General features: G+C 46.6%; 1 long non-coding RNA gene across 2 annotated transcripts in view; it reads left to right on the top strand.

Annotated features, from left to right (window-relative positions):
* Positions 1–18,738, top strand: part of LOC136023422 (uncharacterized) — a 114,348-nt gene that overhangs the window by 70,581 nt on the left and 25,029 nt on the right. The gene's annotated exons all lie outside the window — the stretch shown is intronic.

Raw genomic sequence — 18,738 nt, 5'->3', positions numbered from 1 at the left:
GGGAGGGACTCTTCATCAGGGGCTGCAGTGACAGGACAAGGGGTAACGGGTTCAAACTTAAACAGGGGAAGTTTAGATTGGATCTAAGGAGGAAATTCTTTCCTGTTAGGGTGCTGAGGCACTGGAATGGGTTGCCCAAGGGGGTTGTGAGTGCTCCATCCCTGGCGGTGTTCAAGGCCAGGTTGGATGAAGCCTTGGGTGGCATGGTTTAGTGTGAGGTGTCCCTGCCCATGGCAGGGGGGTTGGAACTGGATGATCTTGAGGTCCTTTCCAGCCCTGACTATTCTATGATTCTATGATTTCTGGAAAGCACTGGTAGTAGAGTCACAGCAGGGCTAAAGATGCTCTACTGTGGTTGCACTGATTGTGTAAGAGCAGCTTCCTCTTTCCCACCCACAAGGATACAGCAACACGATTACCTGGTTTTAATAGATATTCCTCTTCCCCAGCCATCCTTTCAGTTTGAACTTGTGCATGAAAAAATGTAAAACATTGGAAAACGTTGTTAAGGAAGGAAAAGAAATCAATGGATGTGACCTTCGCTTGGCAGCCTTCAAAAGTGGTAAAAAGCATCAGAACCAGGAGGCCTTTAGTGTGTTTAGCTGTGATTTGTAGCTGATCTCCTCAACTCCCAACTACTCCATGAGTTTCATGCATAATGCAGCAGCAGTTTTGATTGAAGTCAAAAAGAATCTGCTGACAGAATGTAGTGTCAGGCATCTGGGGAGATGTCTAATTAATTATTATAATTGACATCCACACCAGATGTCTGATATATGACGGTCTCTTTGTTGATAAAAGGTTTGGGTAATTCTGTTTGAACAGCACTTTCAGAACAATATGTTTTCCATTTAGGTCACAGGGAAAAAAAGAAAAACTCACCAAACTATGATTTATTTTTTTCAGGAAAGTGAATTCTGTCAGGGAGCAGCATGTGCTCGTTTTGCCTTCCAACTTCTAACCGGCCTTGCAAATGCATGGGATGAAGGATGCAATGGCAAAGCATTCATCAAAGTGTTGACCACAGATCAAACGCACTTAGCTGGGGAGTGCAGGATCTGCCATCGTTTTTTATTCTCTGTTGTCACAAAGAAGAGCAGCTGATCCGACAGCTTTATAAAAATAATCATAATAAAAAGGGGGAAACCTCAATCAAAAAGCCGCTCTCAAATGGAAAGCCGATATGTTAGGTTATCAAAGCAGGTCAACAGCTTTGGACTTCTTTCAAGTCATTATAAGATTTCCAGAGCATCTCGTGTTGAGAAGGGACAAAGCACATTGTAACGTGAACCTTTTGGCCCCAAGTTCAAACCAACTCTCAGCCCAGAAGCTTTTAGTAGGAAGAAAGAGCTTGCCAAGCTTTCTGCCCGAGTAATCCGCATTCTTCTGCACATCTTTGCCTTTCTTTTTGGCTTGGGCTTGCTGAGAAAAGGTCTTCTTGTGGCATGCACACTCCGGATAGAAGCAGGAAGTACCAGTCCCTTAGAAAATCCAGTTTTGTGAGCTTTCCAGAGTATGTGATGGATCTCAGAAGTTCCATTTCCGAGGATGGGCACCTTGCCTTAGGACTTGGTTATGCCATCCACATCTCTGAACTGCTTGAGGTTCATCCACTGCTAATGAACATACCTCAGTGACAGAAACTTCTTTTGCACCTGGTTTCTTCACCATGCAGGCAACTAATGATGCTCAGGTGATCCTTGTGCTTCATGAGCTGCAAGGATCACCTTCAGCCATCCCCAGGAGCAGTTTTGGGTTCAGACAAAAGATGACCTTAAGCAAAGCAGAGAGAGCACCTACTGCTTTCCATCACTTCTTTTTCTTACAGCCTTATGATACGTCTGTGTGATTTCAGAGTGAGATGGGAAGTACAAGAAGTTCTGCCTGTGCTTATTCCACAGCCCTGATGCAGACCATGCAGATTGTCAGGGTAACACAGACCTGCACTCTGGCCAACAAGCACTACTCAGTCTTTAATCCATATTAATTAAAGTTTGGCAATCCGGATGATTTTTTCAGTCTAAAGAAGGTAAAATAAGGCTTTTCACAACCACATTGATTATTCCATGCCTAATTCCGAGCACACCAGTTATTGATGTTTCTCAAACCACCAGGTAGATTTGTCCTAAGCTTGTTGGAAAAGCAGGGCACAGGCAGATGAGTGCTTGCAGTACATTTGGAGCCATTTAAGAAGTTACCTGCTCTCAGCTCCAATTGCAGCTGCCTTAGCTGGGACATTGACTCATCCATTCTGGTGCTGAGTATGACAGATTGACTTAAATTGCCTCTTAAAGTGCCCTATCTAGAAGTAACAAAATACACTGCGGTATTCCAAGGTATTTGGGTGCCCAGAGAAGCAGCCTCTAGTGATCATTTGAAAGTCTGGAAGTGCTAATTCGCATCCTAAACACCCAATTTCCTTTCCAGATGTGGCTGGCAGATGCAGGGTTATGAGGGCATCTGACCTCACATAGACACCTAAACAAGAAACTGTTTTAATGGGAATATCAGGCACTTGGTATGGGGATTCATTTCACTTCAGTCATCTGAAATTTAAATGTCTTAGTGATTTGTACGGTCCCTTTGCAATTACTAAAGAGAGATTTATAGTTATTATGCTGTATAGTTATATGTGTTACCCACCATTCTGTTTAGGAGTTAAAAACCTTGATACCTTCGTATGTTTGTTCTTAAGGGTTTGCATCTCTGCTGGAAATAGGACACAGGCACTTCTGTTACCTAAACCTTGTGCAGGGATTTTCAGAGGAGGCCAAAGCTTAACATGAGAACAAAGCCCTAACATGAAACCAAAGCATTCCCCCCAGCACAAAGATGCTGAATTTCCAGTTGAAACAGCAGCTTTGTGCTGAGTTACTGGCAGGGTTTTGTTTTATGGATCCCTTTTGTTGCTTAACAGAGTAAAGGAAGATAAAGTACTTGCATGGAGACGTAGTCCCTTCTGTTGGTAGGGATTTGAAACCTTTCACACCTGTGATGTTAGTGTCAATTTTAATATTGCAAATTCGCTAAGATGCCAAGCGAACGGCATTTCAGTGGTGGCTTTACAGGACTGATGTGTGCATGAGGTTTGGGGCAAGGACGGCTGTGGCTGTTCTCTCTAGCATCCGTGCAGAGCGTGTACTCTGCAGCCTCTTGCTTTAATTTCTGATATAAATGTAAATGGTAATTTTCACATTTGAGATTCTAACTTGATTTCGTCTGATTTTGGTGAGACACGTGCCACCTCTTTGGCAATTTAAAACTCAGGTTTGAAAATGTCAGCTTTCCTGAGCAGTGGGGTTGTGTCATTTAGAGCACACCGGAGGCTCGCGGCAGATAAGGCGAAGTGGGGCTGAAGGGATATTTAAAGATTATTTGCATCAGGGGGAATGGCTGAACTATAGGGAAAATGCCTGCTTTAATATGAATATCTGAGTGAAATGCTCTCAAACAGCGTCTGACTTGCACCTTGGCTACTCCCTGTGCTAAATACTTAATAGCTGGATGCAGCCTGCAAGTCCCACTCCTGTCTGCAGTATAAGAGGTCCACCCTCACTGTCAGAGTGAGGAATCAAGAACCCCATCAAGAATCTCCCCTAACTTGCAAGTGAGGAATAGCCTTGAAATCCGAAGCTCTTCCAGGCATTAAAGTCTCAGCCTGGAGAAGAGAAGCTGTGTGGAGAGGTCAGAGCAGCTTCCAGTGTCTGAAGGGGGCTACAAGGATGCTGGAGAGGGGCTCTGCATCAGGGACTGTAGCGATGGGACAAGGGGTGATGGGTTCAAACTGAAACAGGGGAAGTTCAGGTTGGAGATAAGGAAGAAGTTCTCTACTGTGAGGGTGCTGAGGCGCTGGCACAGGGTGCCCAGTGATAAATGCCCCATCCCTGGCAGTGTTCAGTGCCAGGTTGGATGGGGCTTGGAGCAAGCTGCTCCACTGGAAGGTGTCCGTGCGTGTGGCAGGGGGTTGGAACTGGGTGAGCTTTAAGGTCCTTTCCAACACAACCCATTCTATGATTAATGCCAAGTCTTCCAAAGGATGCAAAAAGGAGCTGGGAGCACGAGCACAAAGTCTCTGTGTAGGACAGTGACTTCTGTGGACTTTTGGTGTACGGGCTTGTAATTAAGAAAGCAGAGGCCTGAAATCACTTGCTTTTATCCTGCAGTTTTTCTCTTGTAAGGGTCTCCTGGGGTCCCTTTAGTCAGAGCATTGAGGGGATTAGGGAGCCCTGGGAGACACCTTCAGAGCTGCTCAGGAGCTAATTAAAGCAAGCGAGGGGAGCTGGCCAGAGAAACAGCTTCACAAACACACAGGCATTCAAAGGCACAGGCTGAAAATGCAAGACAAGGAGAAAAAGAGAGCCTTAAAGAGAGACAAATGAGAGACAGCAAAGGAGAGACCACCTGCAAGGAATAAGAATTATTAACGACTTCCTCCTTCCCCAGCAGCCCTGGTTTCCCTCTGGATTTTGCCCACAGGAGCAGCGCTGTGGCTGTGATGGATATTTTTCCTAACCCAACAGGAATGGGTTGCTCTTTTCCAGTCATTAACAGCTCTGTTTCTCGCTCCCAAATGCCATCTGAGCACACAAGGCAGCAGGAACTGGTAATGCTGCCTTTCCTTTTCGTTCCTGGACGTTTCTCGTGGTGAGATCCTGCTTTGCATAACTTGTTTGAGCACAGAAAATCTGCACTATTTGGGCTTACATTTTCTTTGATACCTGTTTGCAACAGGAAAGGAATTTTAGTGAAAGTACCAAGTAATATTGATTGTGTCTGAGAAAGGAGTCAGGGGAAAATAAATGGGTTTGCTGCTTTACAGAAATATCTACCATGATTCATTTAATAGCTCCTGCTATTTGAGTAGGGAACCCGAGATTTGAAGGGAAAATCTCCTTTATATCACAGATTTGGCTTTGCCATCCATTGCTGTTCCAGAAAGTTGTAAGCCGGAAAGAAATCTCACTTCATATGGGCATGGTGCAGGCTACGTCTGTCAGAGCCTTTCTGTCCTCGGTGGTGATGGGGAGGGCAGTGTGGAACAACAGCCTTAAATCATGGGAGAAAGGGGCTTAGAAGTCCTCAGAGGTTTCTAAGACCTTGAGTTGGCAGCAGTCCCATAGGCTGGGCAATAGACCTCCATGCATCCCTTCCACTGCTGCCTCCAAGATTTTATATAGTGAATAGCTGAGTCCCACTATTGTCTCTTATCTCCAGGGGCCGGTCTGCCAAGAAGATAAACGGCCTGGCAGTGCTGCTGCGTGCTCCCTCTGCCCAGTGCTGCAACGTGATGGAACTGCTCGAGGCTTTAGAATTAGGGCTTAAAAAAGGTGTTGGGGAGGGCGGAATGGATGCTGGGAAATAGGGAAAAGCAGATTGTGCAGAGTCAAATTCATGGAAAAAAAACCAGAAGCGGCAGCAAGGAGGATGCTGTTCTCTTCCTCTCACCCTGCAGTATTAACACCAACCCACAAGTGGGTCTTGAAGTGGTCTCGAGCCCAGTGCTGATGGGGCTACAGGGGAACCTCAGCTCTAGGGAGCCGATGAGTTGCCTCAGTCTGCTCACCGAATAATACAGCCATGAGTCAGAAATGCAGGTTAGAGCACTCTCCATGCTGAGAGGGTCCTGGGCAGGGATGATGGAGAGCCGGCAGCAGCAGCAGGTCAGTGAAGCAAACCAAATTTGAGAGGAAGGGTTCACTCTGGAGAGGCTGCGAGAAAACAGCAATCACAGCAGTTAGCAAAATAATAAATAAGGCCTCCATTCTTCACGAGAGAAATGGTCACAGCTGAGCAAATGCCTAGCAATGGGCTGTCTGGTGTGAATGATGGATAGAGAGGAAAGCAAGGCTGGATGAGGTTTCATGAGCAAAGTAAATACATAAAAGCAACCACTTGGCAGGGACATTTGAGGTGGTTCTTTAAACGCATGCCCCTTAGCAGGGAGAGGCTCTCACTGCTCGTAACAAACCCATGGAATTACACAGATTCAGGGAGGATAAAACCTCCTGGATCAACTTTTGGAAGTGATTTTGGACAGAAAATAGAACTAAAAGGTGTTTTGTGGTGGTTTTTTTTTACAAAATAGGAGAGCTTTAACTCTGCCTTTTTCAAAATGGAGCATTTTGACTGTTTCAAAACCCACTGTTTTCGTTTCAAAATGGACCTTGATGTTTGAAGAGTAAAAATAATCACACAATTGGAGCTGAATTGAAGAGGTTTTGTTTTGTACTCGTCAGCTTTTAACCTTTGTGAGGTTTGGAGAGTGCCTGAGGGCTGGAGGAGGTGCTGATTCGTACACAGAAAACATCTATTTTGTAATGAGACTGAGAATTAACTGGTTTTGCCCCCTGCAATTTTGCCACTGAATATCGTGGGTTTCAAAGGCAGTTGGGCAGATGAATGGGAACTTAATCCATGGAAGGGCTGTTAAGTACAAAAGCATCAATAGGCAACTACCAGCTTGGGAAAACAGCAAATCAAAGTACTCACCCTGTTCTTGCAGAAGATAGAAACCTGAGTTACCTTTGGTCTGACCCATCATAGCTGCTTTTGCATGCCATAAACTGCACCCCAGAATGCTCTTCTTCAATTCCTTTCTTCCCAAGCTCAAATTGAGTCATGAACTGAGTCATTGCTGCTGCTGTTCCAGCGCCTGCCATGATCAGAGCCACTTCCCACTGCTCTCGCTCCTCAGCCTCGCTGCTCCTTCAGTGTTTCATCTCTTGTAGTAAAACTTAGACAAGGAATTGAGTTTTTCCCTGGTGCTTTTTCCCCTTGCACCACCACTGGCATGGGGAGCTGGGGCCATCACTGGTAGGTGCAGGTACCACCAGGCCCATGGCTTGGCAGCATTTGGGGAGCAGCAGCATGCTGCCAGGCTCTGGTGGAGGTGGGATCTTCCAGTGAGGAGCTCGGATTTCAGAACTGTTGATTTTTGATCTGGCCGAGGCTCATTTCCAAATCCCACCATTAACTTTTTGCCCTGAACTGCCCCTAATCTGTCACCTTCATCCCCTAAGGAAATGGGAGATCTGGTGGTTCGGCAGCCAGTCAAAACGAATGCATTGCAGAGGAAATGAAGTATACTTCCTAGGGTTATCAACTGAATACACAAAACCCTCCATGGCAGCAGGATAAACATGCTGTTTGACCTAAAACGTGCTGTTCTGACGTGCAGGGAGCTTGCTTAGCCCTTTTGTTTAAACTCTCCTTTTTCTACTTGCATCGTAACGTTTTCTCAGTAAATGCTGTCTTTTACCTGAAAAAGCAAAGGAGCCCACTTTGAACCGCTGAGATGAAGCCTCCTCTGATGCAAGGACAAGCAGGGATGAGCTGCTCCACAGAGCCTTGCGTTTGCACTGAGCCTCTCTCCTGCAGCCCAGGAGCACTGGGGACTGCCTGTACTGTGCCTGCACCTCACCTCACAGCACAGTGCTCTGCTCATCAGGGTATGCAAATAGATAAACTGCCAGCTGAGATTCAGTGTGGTATCTGAAATTGTTATCTCCCCGTCTTCCGTCACCAGGACCTCATTTGCTGATGACAATACTTGGATGAAAAGCTGTACTCGTGCCTTTTGTTAAGATGAAAAGAACGGCAAACAGGATTGCATTCTGCAGCAGGATGCATCTGGTGTACTCAGGTGGAAGAGGGGGTGGCAAGCATAGCCTCTGTACCTAGATGGGTTCTGATTCTCCTGCCCTTCTATCCGTGCAATGAATCACTGGTAGGGAGCTTTGATAAGCTCTCATGGCCCCAGCATGTCACAACACGGGCTTTAAGTAGAGGTAACTGTTCTTAAAAGAGTGTTCCTGGATTCAGGCTGGATGTGAGGGAAACAATCTTCACAGTGAGGGTGGTAGAACACCGGCACAGGTTGCCCGGAGAGGTGGTGGATGCACCATCCCTGGGGACATTGAAGGCCAGGCTGGATGTGGTTCTGGGCAACCTGATTTAGATGATGATGTCCCTGCTCATCGCAGGGGGATTGGAACTAGATGAGATTTAGACTCCTTGGCAGGGCACATGTAATAATATACATGTATAAATATTAATGTCACACATGTAATAAAACGAATACCTGTGGGCAAACAACCATATATACAGTAATACAAATAAGCCACGTGATAATCCATATATAAATCCATTTTTTTTATATATTAAGCTGACAGCCAGGATTTCTGAGACACCAAAGCATCACTCCTCATCCTTTCAGAGCAGGGATGGTCATAGGCCACAGCCACATCAGCTGATGCCTCCAGCCTGTTAGAAGGAAGAGGCAGGAACACGTGTGCAAACACACATGCACACACTGTGCTCTCTGCTGGGGATTTGACTTTGATTTTCACCTGTTTGCTTTAATATAAAGTAAAAGGTCATTTTAGAGTAACATTCCACGGTTTTCACTGGTTATTCTCAGTTGGAAGTGCAGCATCTCTCTTATCTGACATTTCCACGACAAATTAAGTTCTTCAGACACCTTTTTAGGGTGCAGAGTGATTAATATCTAGCAGAACTCTGAAATTTAATAAACCCTGCCTATCACTCCTGCATCTCCGCTGGCCTGGTTTTAATGCATCTCTCTTCAGGCCAGCTCTGTGGTAGGGATGACCTTCTTCACCTTGTTTTACATGTAGGGAGGGCATGCACAGACTTCAGAACTGAAAGAGAATGATGTCCTTTATCTTGAATAGCTCTTACCTTTAAAAATATCCGTTTCTCCAGCATCCTAATGTAGGACTAGGGCAGTAGCATGCCTTGAATAACCCCTCTCCTTTTCCTCCCACGATGTTCACTACATCTCCCTACGCTATCCTCTAGTTCTGTCAAATTTCTTTAAACATGGTCTGAAGAGGCACAGAGACACCCCAAAAACAGGGTGAACCCGCAGGACTCACTTGGCTTAGGAAACCAGCCTGAAAACAGCAGGAAGCGTTTCCATGCTCCGAGCAGAGAGAATTAAAGAGCAACAGCAGCACAAGCAAACAGCACGAGAGGCAGCAGCCCCGCACGCACTGCAGCTCGGAGATGGAAGGAATTGCCAACCCATCTTAGGAAGGGTGCAAGAACGCAGCAGCTTTGAACACACCTTGGGAAAAATGAGATTAATCTTGTTGAAGTGATAAATGAGCTGGGTAAGGGACCAGCTCTGCAGCATGGTGGGATCCAGGATGCAGGATGTGCTGCTGAGGATGTGTCTGCCTTTTGTTCTGGCTTGTTTCCAGCCTGGATCCAGGTAGCACTGGAACAAGGAGTCCTGGTTAGAGCAATCATGTTGAAGGTTAAATTGTACCGTTCAGTGAGGAATAACTCCTTTTCTTCATCTCTCAGGTAAACAGGGGAGTAAGAGTGAGCTAACAGTGGGCAGTGACAAGCAGTGTGGCTGCCCAGATAAACGTTTCCAAGCAGTGATTCTGGGTCCAAAATACAGTTTTGTTAAATTGCAGGCACTTTGCAGGGAAGAGTTCAGGGTTAACACGATTTTCTGGGAGGAAAATCAGAAAGTTTGGCCGTGACTCACCTCATTGTGGGGTGGTTTTGGCATTATTGTTTCCACAGCATCTCAATGCCACCTGTCTCACCTGTGTCATTGTGGCTTATAGAATCATAGAATCCCAGAGTGGTTTGGGTTGGAAGTGACCTTAAAGCTCATCCAGCTCCAACCCCTGCACAGGCAGGGACCCCTTCCACTGGAGCAGCTTGCTCCAAGCCCCTGTGTCCAACCTGGCCTTGAGCACTGCCAGGGATGGGGCAGCCACAGCTTCTCTGGGCACCCTGTGCCAGCGCCTCAGCACCCTCACAGGGAAGAGCTTCTGCCTTAGATCCAACCTGAACTTTCCCTGCTTCAGTTTGAACCTATCACCCCTTGTCCTATCTTAGACATTCTATCACTGCAGTCCCTGATGAAGAGCTTCTTAGTGCTGTCTTGGTGGTGGCTTCTGGACCAGAAACATTTAGCTCCCCGGTTGGAGAGCACATTCACACTAGATGTGCCCCCCAAAATGATGGAGCAGCGGTCGTTTCCATGGTGAGATTTGAGTCTCCATCCCTGAAACAGTCAATGCTGCTGGAACAAGGGGAGGGAAGGGAGTTCAGGAATTAAGGCTGATTCCACTTTGCAGCCATTTGTATGCACTTGATGGGTCTTCATACTTCATGGCTATGAGTAACAGCACAGGATGCACTACAAGATCCAAATCACTGCTTGCTCCTGGTGGAGCAGGCTGAGACCTTACAGGTTTCAGTGGCTCTGAGAAAACAGAGCAAAGAGAGAGTTACTGGGAATGTCGATGGGAGCTGGTTGGAACAAATATTGCCAGAAAACAGCTTTAAGGAGGAAATCCTCCCAGCACATGTGGTCCTCAGCACTGCACACAGGGCAGTGCAAACACAGCATCCTTAGATTGGCTGGCTAAAGACAAAAGTCACTTGTCTTATTTTGCACTTTTAGAGGCAATCAGAGGGGTTTTACTCTACAAATGGGGGTCTTTATGCCATGGGGAGATCCAGAAAAGCTCATCAAGATTAATTCTTCGAATGGATAAATGAAAACACATTAAACAACCTGTGTAGACACACTCATTTGGAATTAAAGGGTCTGTAATTAAGTTTTACTTAATTCACTTTTGAAGTGAGTTGAGCCAAATTGAATTAGGGCCACTTTAATTCTAAATGAAAGTATCCAGACCTGGGTTTAATGTAATTTAACTAATCCACTTGCAATTCACACCACTAGTTAATGTTGGATTAATTTCCCCTTGTAAGCAAGCTCTTAAACAGACAACAGGAGCACAACTCTAGTTTCCATTCTCCATCTAGAGAGGAAGCCACAGAACTTATTTTTCCCCCCCCAAAAAATGCCTCTGTTCTGTTTAACCCCTTTTTACCATTCCTTACATGATCCTGAGCCAGGGTACACCAGGTGCCTGCTGTGACATCCTCAGCTGAAAGGAGACAGGGGTGTTCCTCTGATGGTTCTTCTGAACCATCGCTGATCCCCATTCCCTCTTGCGGGAATTTCAGGCTTACTTCCAGGAGAAGGTTTGGTGTAGGGTAAATACAATTTGGGAATGGGTACTACTGAGGATACTTGGCCTGGCTTGAAGCGGGGCAGGATCCAGGCTGACTTTTTGCTGAGCTGAAGTAAGGCAGATCCCAAAGGGCTTTGGCAAGCTCAGGAGAGATGTCCTGTGCTGCGTGGTGGGACTGGAAAGGCTCCAGCCAACAAGCTCTGTTTAATGAAAGCCATTTACAAAGCTACAAAGCTCAGGTTTCGATGCCCTGAGTGTGGCAGCAGTTGAGCGTGGTGGGGTTGCACGGGGTTAATTAAAATCGGGGACCTCTTTGGAGCTTCTGACAATGACAAGTCATTAACAGAGCAGCCAGCGAATGAACACGGCATCATGGGCCTGGAAAGGACCTCAGATGCAGGAGGAAAGACAGAGTTGGCAGTGGAGGGCACGGGTCAGCAGAGCTAATGCAGATGGCAGATACCCAAAACTTGCTGCTTTTTGGTGTGGTTCAGTTGCAGTTCAGTTCATGCCAAGTCTCAGAAGGATCGAAGTAACTCTGTGGTAGGGCGCATAAAGCCCTCGCAGCTTGGGATTCACCCAGAGAAGGGCTGTGTGCTCCCATCAGTAATAACAGTGACCACAGCTTTTATTACTGCAGCTTGCAGTGGGCATTATCTGTTCACAACAGGCGTTGGGGAAAAGAAGATAGTCCCAAACAGTCATAGAACCGTAGAATCCCAGCCTGGTTTGGGTTGGAAGGAGCCTTAAAGCTCATCCAGTTCCAACCCTTGCCACGGGCAGGGACCCCTTCCAGTAGTGCGGGTTGCTCCAAGCCCCATCCAACCTGGCATAGTGGAAGGTGTCCCTGCCCATGGCAGGGGGTTGGAACTGGATTATCTTAAGGTCCTTTCCAACCCAAACCATTCTAGGATTCTATGATTGCATTTTCTGGAGTGAGAAGGGAGATGCAGGAGGAAACTTCACAGGAGCAGACCTGGCACCTGAACTCCTTTGTTTTCCATCAAAGACGAGAGCGTTCCTTGCTTTGATTTCAGAAGCTGCCTTCCTTTTCAGCCAGCTTGGCTCCAGGGTGCCTCCACCCTTCCCTGCAGCACCTTTGATTTCCTAAATGGAACTACACTTCCCAGAAGGCACTTTCCCTGGCAGTGCCTCAGGGCAGGCCCATGGCAAGGGCTTGTTGGAGTTTCCTTTCTCAGGCGTTTGACTTTTTTCCAGCGAGATGACGGAAAAGGCCCATTTTGTGAAAATATCGTTTAATCAAAAGAAAATCAATTCTTATGGGAATAGAACACAAAAAACTCCAACCTTCCAGTGAGATGGAATATTTTCAACCAGCCTAATGATAACTATCCCACGGCTCCCTGAGTCTGGCTCCCTGCCTTTTACCTCGGCAGTGAATGGGGAGGAACTCCTGCTGTCAGCATTTTACTTCATTTGTGACCCACCACCTCTTTTCACATAAATTCCCATTGAATTATCTGGAGTGAGCAGAGAGCAAGGGGTGAAAGGAATTCAGGCTTGGAGGATAATACAGAAGTTATTTCAGCTGGAAGATCGAGTGCATTGCATCCATTTAAAAATCATTTAAAATGGTGAAAGAGGTGTTTTGAACTCAGTGGGAAGTTGATGACTGATTTGAATCCGCGCTTGCTCAACCTGTTAAAACGAAAGGCTCTCTGGAAAATAACAGCCCCCAGAGAGATCTCCAGGGATGTGGGGGATGGTATAAATCAAAGCAAACAGAGATGACACCGAGAAGCTGTGGCTGCCCCATCCCTGGCAGTGTTCAAGGCCAGGTTGGATGGGTCTTGGAGCACTGGTGCAAGGTGTCCCTGCCCATGGCAGGGATTGGAACTGGGTGAGCTTTAAGCTCCCTTTCAACACAAACCAGTCGGTGATTTTATGACGCAGGAGCCAGATGTGGAGGATCCAGGCATCTGCCTTCCCCAAGGTCAGAGGTGCAGCATCCTCTACCTGTCCCACCATGGCAGCCCTCTCCTGGTTCCTCATCACTGGAATCATCCCCCCATAAACTTGCCTGTCCCCAGAGTAAGGTGCCTACAACTGTTATTTTCACCTCAAGCCTCAGGGTAATGCCCAAAGGGACAAACGGAGCAAGGCACTGATGCATGTACCAGCTTAGTTTAGCAACAGCAACTGCAAGGAGAGCACCGTGCTGCTAATTCCAGCACATCCTGCTCCCCCACAGCCATTAGCTGCCTGCATCAGCCCTTATTTCTGCCTTAGTTTTACTATCTGTGGAGCAGTGATGATAAATAATACAGGCCATTTCTGTGATTGATGTGAGCTCTCTGGATACAAATTGCTAATAATGGCAAATACTCTTGAAGGTAGTTTAAAGAAACATAGATAATTCAGTTTGGTTTGTTCTGTAGCTTACTCCCGCTGCTTGTGTACACATAGCTATGTGTTTCTGTATCGTCTTAAGATTCATTTCATTTCTAAGTGTATGTGAGAAGAGCCCAGAGTTCAGCTATATATCTCTTATTATTGATGGTGGTTAAAAGTAAATAAGTGTATGCTATTATGATTTCATCTCCTGTGCTCGAAAGCAACGCGGTGAGTATGTATTACTCCAGGAGACCTTACCACATATGTCTGCTTTCTGAGGTGCAGAGAGTGTCTTCTCCATTTCTCAGCACACTAAGGATTAACACCCCAACTGTACAATGCATTGTACTCCCACTGTTAATCTGTCACCTAGAAAAGAAAACAACTCAAATCTTCCCATTTGCCATGTTTGTGGATTTTGCAGCCGTTTTAGAAGACAACTGAGTATTTCCAGGAGATGGGGATGTCCTCAAGGGTCTGCAGGCTGCAGCAGGGCTGCTGCAGACTGGACATAACCTCCCTTTCACACTGTGCACAGAAAGACCTGTTCCTGGTAGCAGAAGACAGCCTTTCACTGGGGAAGCCAGGCCTGAAATCACTGCTCTTTCACTATAAGCTTGAATAAATGGTTTTGTGCCGCAGTTCCCATGTGCAAGACGGGTAGCACAGACACCTCCAGTCTCACAAAGGCTTTCCGTGGGGCTTGGATTTTAGGGCAAAATAGAGTGTGTAAGTAGATAATACAAGGAGAAAATGCAAGCCCCAGCTGGTTTTTTTTTTGTTTTTGAACTAAAGAATGCCTCCAGCTTCGGAGTTAGCAAAAAGTTTGTAGCATTTTCTATGAGCCTGGATTCCCATGCGGGCTTTGGAGGGAATTTTACATAAAAGTTGGTCTGGAAATATTCCAGCCTGCAGCTGCAAATCAAACCCTGCAAAGGTACCAAACCTCAGTGACTCCAATGGGATCCCAGGCCGAGGTTTCTCAAGGTGCAGAGGAAAGCTGCCTGGCAGAGCTCACTTTACTTTTAATAAGAGCTGGGCATTCCAACCCTGGAAGGAAAACAGGGGCTATCAGCCTCCAGATCTGCACCAGCCCCAGCCAAGTGGGACTGTGTTTCTGCAGGGCTCTGACGGCTCTAAATACAGTTGGAGGCAGAGGAAACCTGGTGTGGCACACAACCATACACACACACACACGGACACAAGCGCCTGCTCCCATGGCGTTGCCGGAGCCTTCTGGAAGTGATGGGAATACCTGATAGCTGGTACATTTTGAAGTGTAAGGTTTGGGTTTGGGGTTTGCTTCTGGCCTATTAGGAAGCTGCAAAACGTGTTCATGTGATTAAGTAAGAGCTATAACCATGCAAATTCCAGCTCAGCATTCTTTTATCCAGCTCTTACGCTGATTGTTGGACCTCTTCTCTGAGCAGATGGTAGCAGCGTATACCTTGATGCTTAGGGCTTTCTTCAAGAGCAAGCTTCAGCACAGTATTTATGGCGATGCTGAGTGGAGCTCTCGTTATCAGGGCTTTAAACGCAGGTTTAGAGCCTCAGACCATTTCTGAAGTCGGGCTTTTAAGTTGGACTTCCCCAGGTGATTTAAACACTGGGGAGTGCAAAACTCCGGGAAGAAGCTCACATTGCCACAGTCTCTGAAGCTGAGGGCTCCCAGCGAAATTCAGTGGGAATTTTGTTAGGGATTTTTGGCTTTATTTTGGTAGTCCTGTCACTCTGTGTGGAGACGGACATGGGCATGTGTCACAGGTGTAGTAAGGGATTCAGCAGTGCCTTGTGCTCAGTTCCTGAGTCCTGTTGGATTCAGAAGTCCTTTACCACATCCCTTCAGTGCCAGACTCAACATCAGTGCATGAGCATGGTGGCTCTTTACTTTGTAGATGAAAAGGCAAAGGGGAGATAGTAGCGAGTACACGCATGAGGAAAGGCCATCGAAGGTTTTCAAGCTCAGGAATGCATTGAGTCTCCAAGGCTGGCTGGAGCTCACTAGACCATTGCAACCAAGTGGTTATGGCCAGGTTTAAGGTGGTTTCTGGCCACATTTTTCCATGTGAATCACACACTGGGTTCCCATTACTGGTAGCAGGGCTGAGCATCTCCCAGTCTTCTCTGTAGGAGCGGGAAGAAAGCACCAAGAGCTGGAGTAGTTCAGTCCAAGAAGACATCCATTCCTAGTCAGTAACCTGCCCAAGCTCAGACAGAGAACTGCAGCCAAGGCAACAACTGAACTGTGGTTTCAAATCCTGAGCTAATGTCTGAACGCATCTTCCTTCATGCTGGCGCTTGCCAGGGACAGGTTATGTGGTCCAAACTGCTCCAGCAGCTCTTCTGATACAGCACTTACTGGAAAGCCACTTCCCTTGCCAGAAATGCTGGATGGTAGTACTCGTTTGCCAAGTTGTGTTGCCTTTAGATGTTGTTCATATACTTATCAAAGTCATTTTTCCCCCGAGCTTTCAATCAGATAGCCCTGCACTGAGCAAACAGGAGGAGACACTCCTTAAGTCTTCAATTACATTTCTTTTCTCCTCTTCAATTCCAGCACAGACAAGAGGTGATAATACCGAATCTTTCAAATATTTGATATACAAAGAGAAGAGCTTGTTAAAACGAGACCAATTAATGCATTTTTAATCCACATTTAAACACATGCAAAGAGCCTGAATACTAATGCCATCATTTAAATTCTAGGCGGGGAGGGCTGGCGCACGAGGCTGCGTATCTTCCCATCTCTGCTTTGCTGCCTTGTCTGAATCAGGCAAGGTCGACTAGGCACTGCTGCTTATAATAAAAAGGCATATTGAGGCTCCCTCCAGTTTTTTTCTAATCACCTGGTGATGTTCTTGCAGCTACTCATCATATTATTATGTTTTTCTACCCCCTTTTTTCTTCCTCGTTTTGTTGCTGAAGTTCAAGGACATTTCGAATCCCCCTGGGTGTGCCTGCTGCTAGGAGAAAACAACCACACAAATCATTTGCGCTTCTAATGTTTCCCTTAATGGCACAACACGTTTGTTTCTGACTGCTCCTCACGCAAATGGATCAAATCCTTGATGCTCCGTCTTCTTAGCATCACTGTTGACACAGCAGATGTTCAGGTGGGCCACGTACGTAGGCAAAGGTTATTTATTTGAGGCATCACTTGTATTTGCGTTGGACCCGGTGGCTTTTGCAGCCCAAGTTTCTGCGTAGATAAACATTTTGGGGACCAAAGAGTTTACAGCCTACGTGGGGAAAGGGAAAGGGAGAAAACAACGTTGATGCAGTCACCGATCCTGCCTGTATGGTGGCGTAGGAAGCTACCACCTGCCAGCTGAACTGCAGTAACACACCACGTGTGCTTCTGTACGGATGGTGTTGCCAAAGAGGATGCTAATTAAAGACGCGAGATAGCTGCTTTAAAGCAACTCATTCCACTTGGATGCAGGTAGGAGTGCGCACGTGGCCAGGGACTGAGACGCAGCTGATACCTCCTATTTCAGCGTCTCGATCACTTCTGCCAGGGCTGTACACCTGAGGATTATGAGACGTGTCACTGAAAATAGGTAGAAGTGGGAAAAGCAGCTCCATCCCTTCAATCTGAGCCAGTCCTGGGGCCATATCATCTCCTGCTGGCGTTCGGGACATTAATGGGAGGAATGAGTGTGCCTAGGAGTCATTTGCCCCACAAAACGTTCATCATAGGATGTTGGCTCATCAAAGTCAGGATGTTTCAGAGGGAAAGGACCAATTTCAGTAGATTTTACATGCAAGGGAAAATGGAGAAAAGTTCTTAAAATGATCACTAGGTCACTGTGACTCCTGGAAATGGAACTCCTCTCTTTTGCTTCACATTTGCTTTTTGCTTCAGAAGGGAGGTTCTGCTACAGGACAAAAAGGAAGATTGAAATGGAAATGAAACCTTTGGAAATTACCAAAGTGAAAAGTTTCTGTGAAACCAGACAGGGCTTTTTTTTTTATTATTATTCCTTTTTTTTAATTACTTTGTCAAAGTCTTCTTTTTTTTTTTTTTTTTTTTTGAGCTTTACTTCAGATTTTCAGCTTTTATAGGACAGGAGAGGGTAAAACCACTTCTAAAATGATGGATGATGAGGGGCTGGAGCACTTCCCATATGGAGCCAGGCTGAGAACACTGGAGCTGTTCAGCCTGGAGAAGAGAAGCTGCGTGGAGACCTCAGAGCAGCTTCCAGTGTCTGAAGGGGGCTACAAGGATGCTGGAGAGGGGCTCTGCATCAGGGACTGCAGGGACAGGACAAGGGGAAATGGGAAGTTCAGGTTGGAGATAAGGCAGAAGTTCCTTACTGTGAGGGTGCTCGGGCACTGGCACAGGGTGCCCAGAGAAGAGGTAAATGCTCCATCCCTGGCAATGTTCAAGGCCAGGTTGGACAGAGCCTTGGGACACATGGTCTAGTGTGAAGCATCCCTGCCCGTGGCAGGGGGTTGGAACTGGATGAGCTTTAAGGTCCTTTCCAACCCAAACCATTCTGTCGTTCTATGAAAATCCTGAAAACTTTCCGGTTATACAGAGAATCTTGAGTGTAACCTCCCTGGTGAGCACAGAAGGGGTTGTTTGGTCCAAACAGATCTAACTGTGAGGCCACCCCTTTTAATGGGCTACCCCCTGCTTCCTTGAGATGAGTGATTATCTTGTATTCAGAGCTCTGGCCTTGAACTTGCAGGAGGGGATGGTGTCCCTCAGGTTTTTACCCTTTTCTTAATTAAGAAGCTGTATTAAATATTCAGAAGTTCTGCACTGTGACTTTCCTGGGAAGCACAAGGACATCCTGGAGAGACAAATCACTTCCTCATTAACACCTAAGCAGGCCACCGCTTTCCTTTCCCTTTTCTCAGTCCTGGCTCTGATCCTCCAGGGCCACAAAACTGCTGCGGAGGTGCAGGGAGGCTTTTTTCCTGAGCTGGTGGAAGTGCAGAAAGGGCTTTCATTGACTCCACTTTACGCCAGCTAAAAGCTTGGCTCTTTGGGCATGGAAGCAAAGCTGTTCCAGGCAGCTCTAAGGGCTGCTGACTGTTCTCATGCATTCCTAGGGTGGCTTTATGCAGGAAGGGGCCTTATGAAAACCAGGAAATCCCAGCCTGAGCATCACCAGCGTGCAGACACCCGCAGCAGTGACTGCTCTGCTGTATGAGAGACAGCCAGCACATCCCTCTTTGTGCGCTGCTCGTCACCAAGCCCCTAACAAGACCTTATTGATTGGGACCATCGACATCACTACAGCATCTGCAAACCAAGAGCACGCTCGCTGCACCCACGCAGGCTGGTTGGGGTGATTTATTTGCTGCCAGGGGCTGAATCAAACTGTTCTTTCCCTTTTGTTTT

This window comes from Lathamus discolor, chromosome 18, assembly GCF_037157495.1.
Source record: "Lathamus discolor isolate bLatDis1 chromosome 18, bLatDis1.hap1, whole genome shotgun sequence".
Classification (NCBI taxonomy): domain Eukaryota; kingdom Metazoa; phylum Chordata; class Aves; order Psittaciformes; family Psittacidae; genus Lathamus; species Lathamus discolor.
This window is presented reverse-complemented; position numbering and strand designations above follow the sequence as displayed.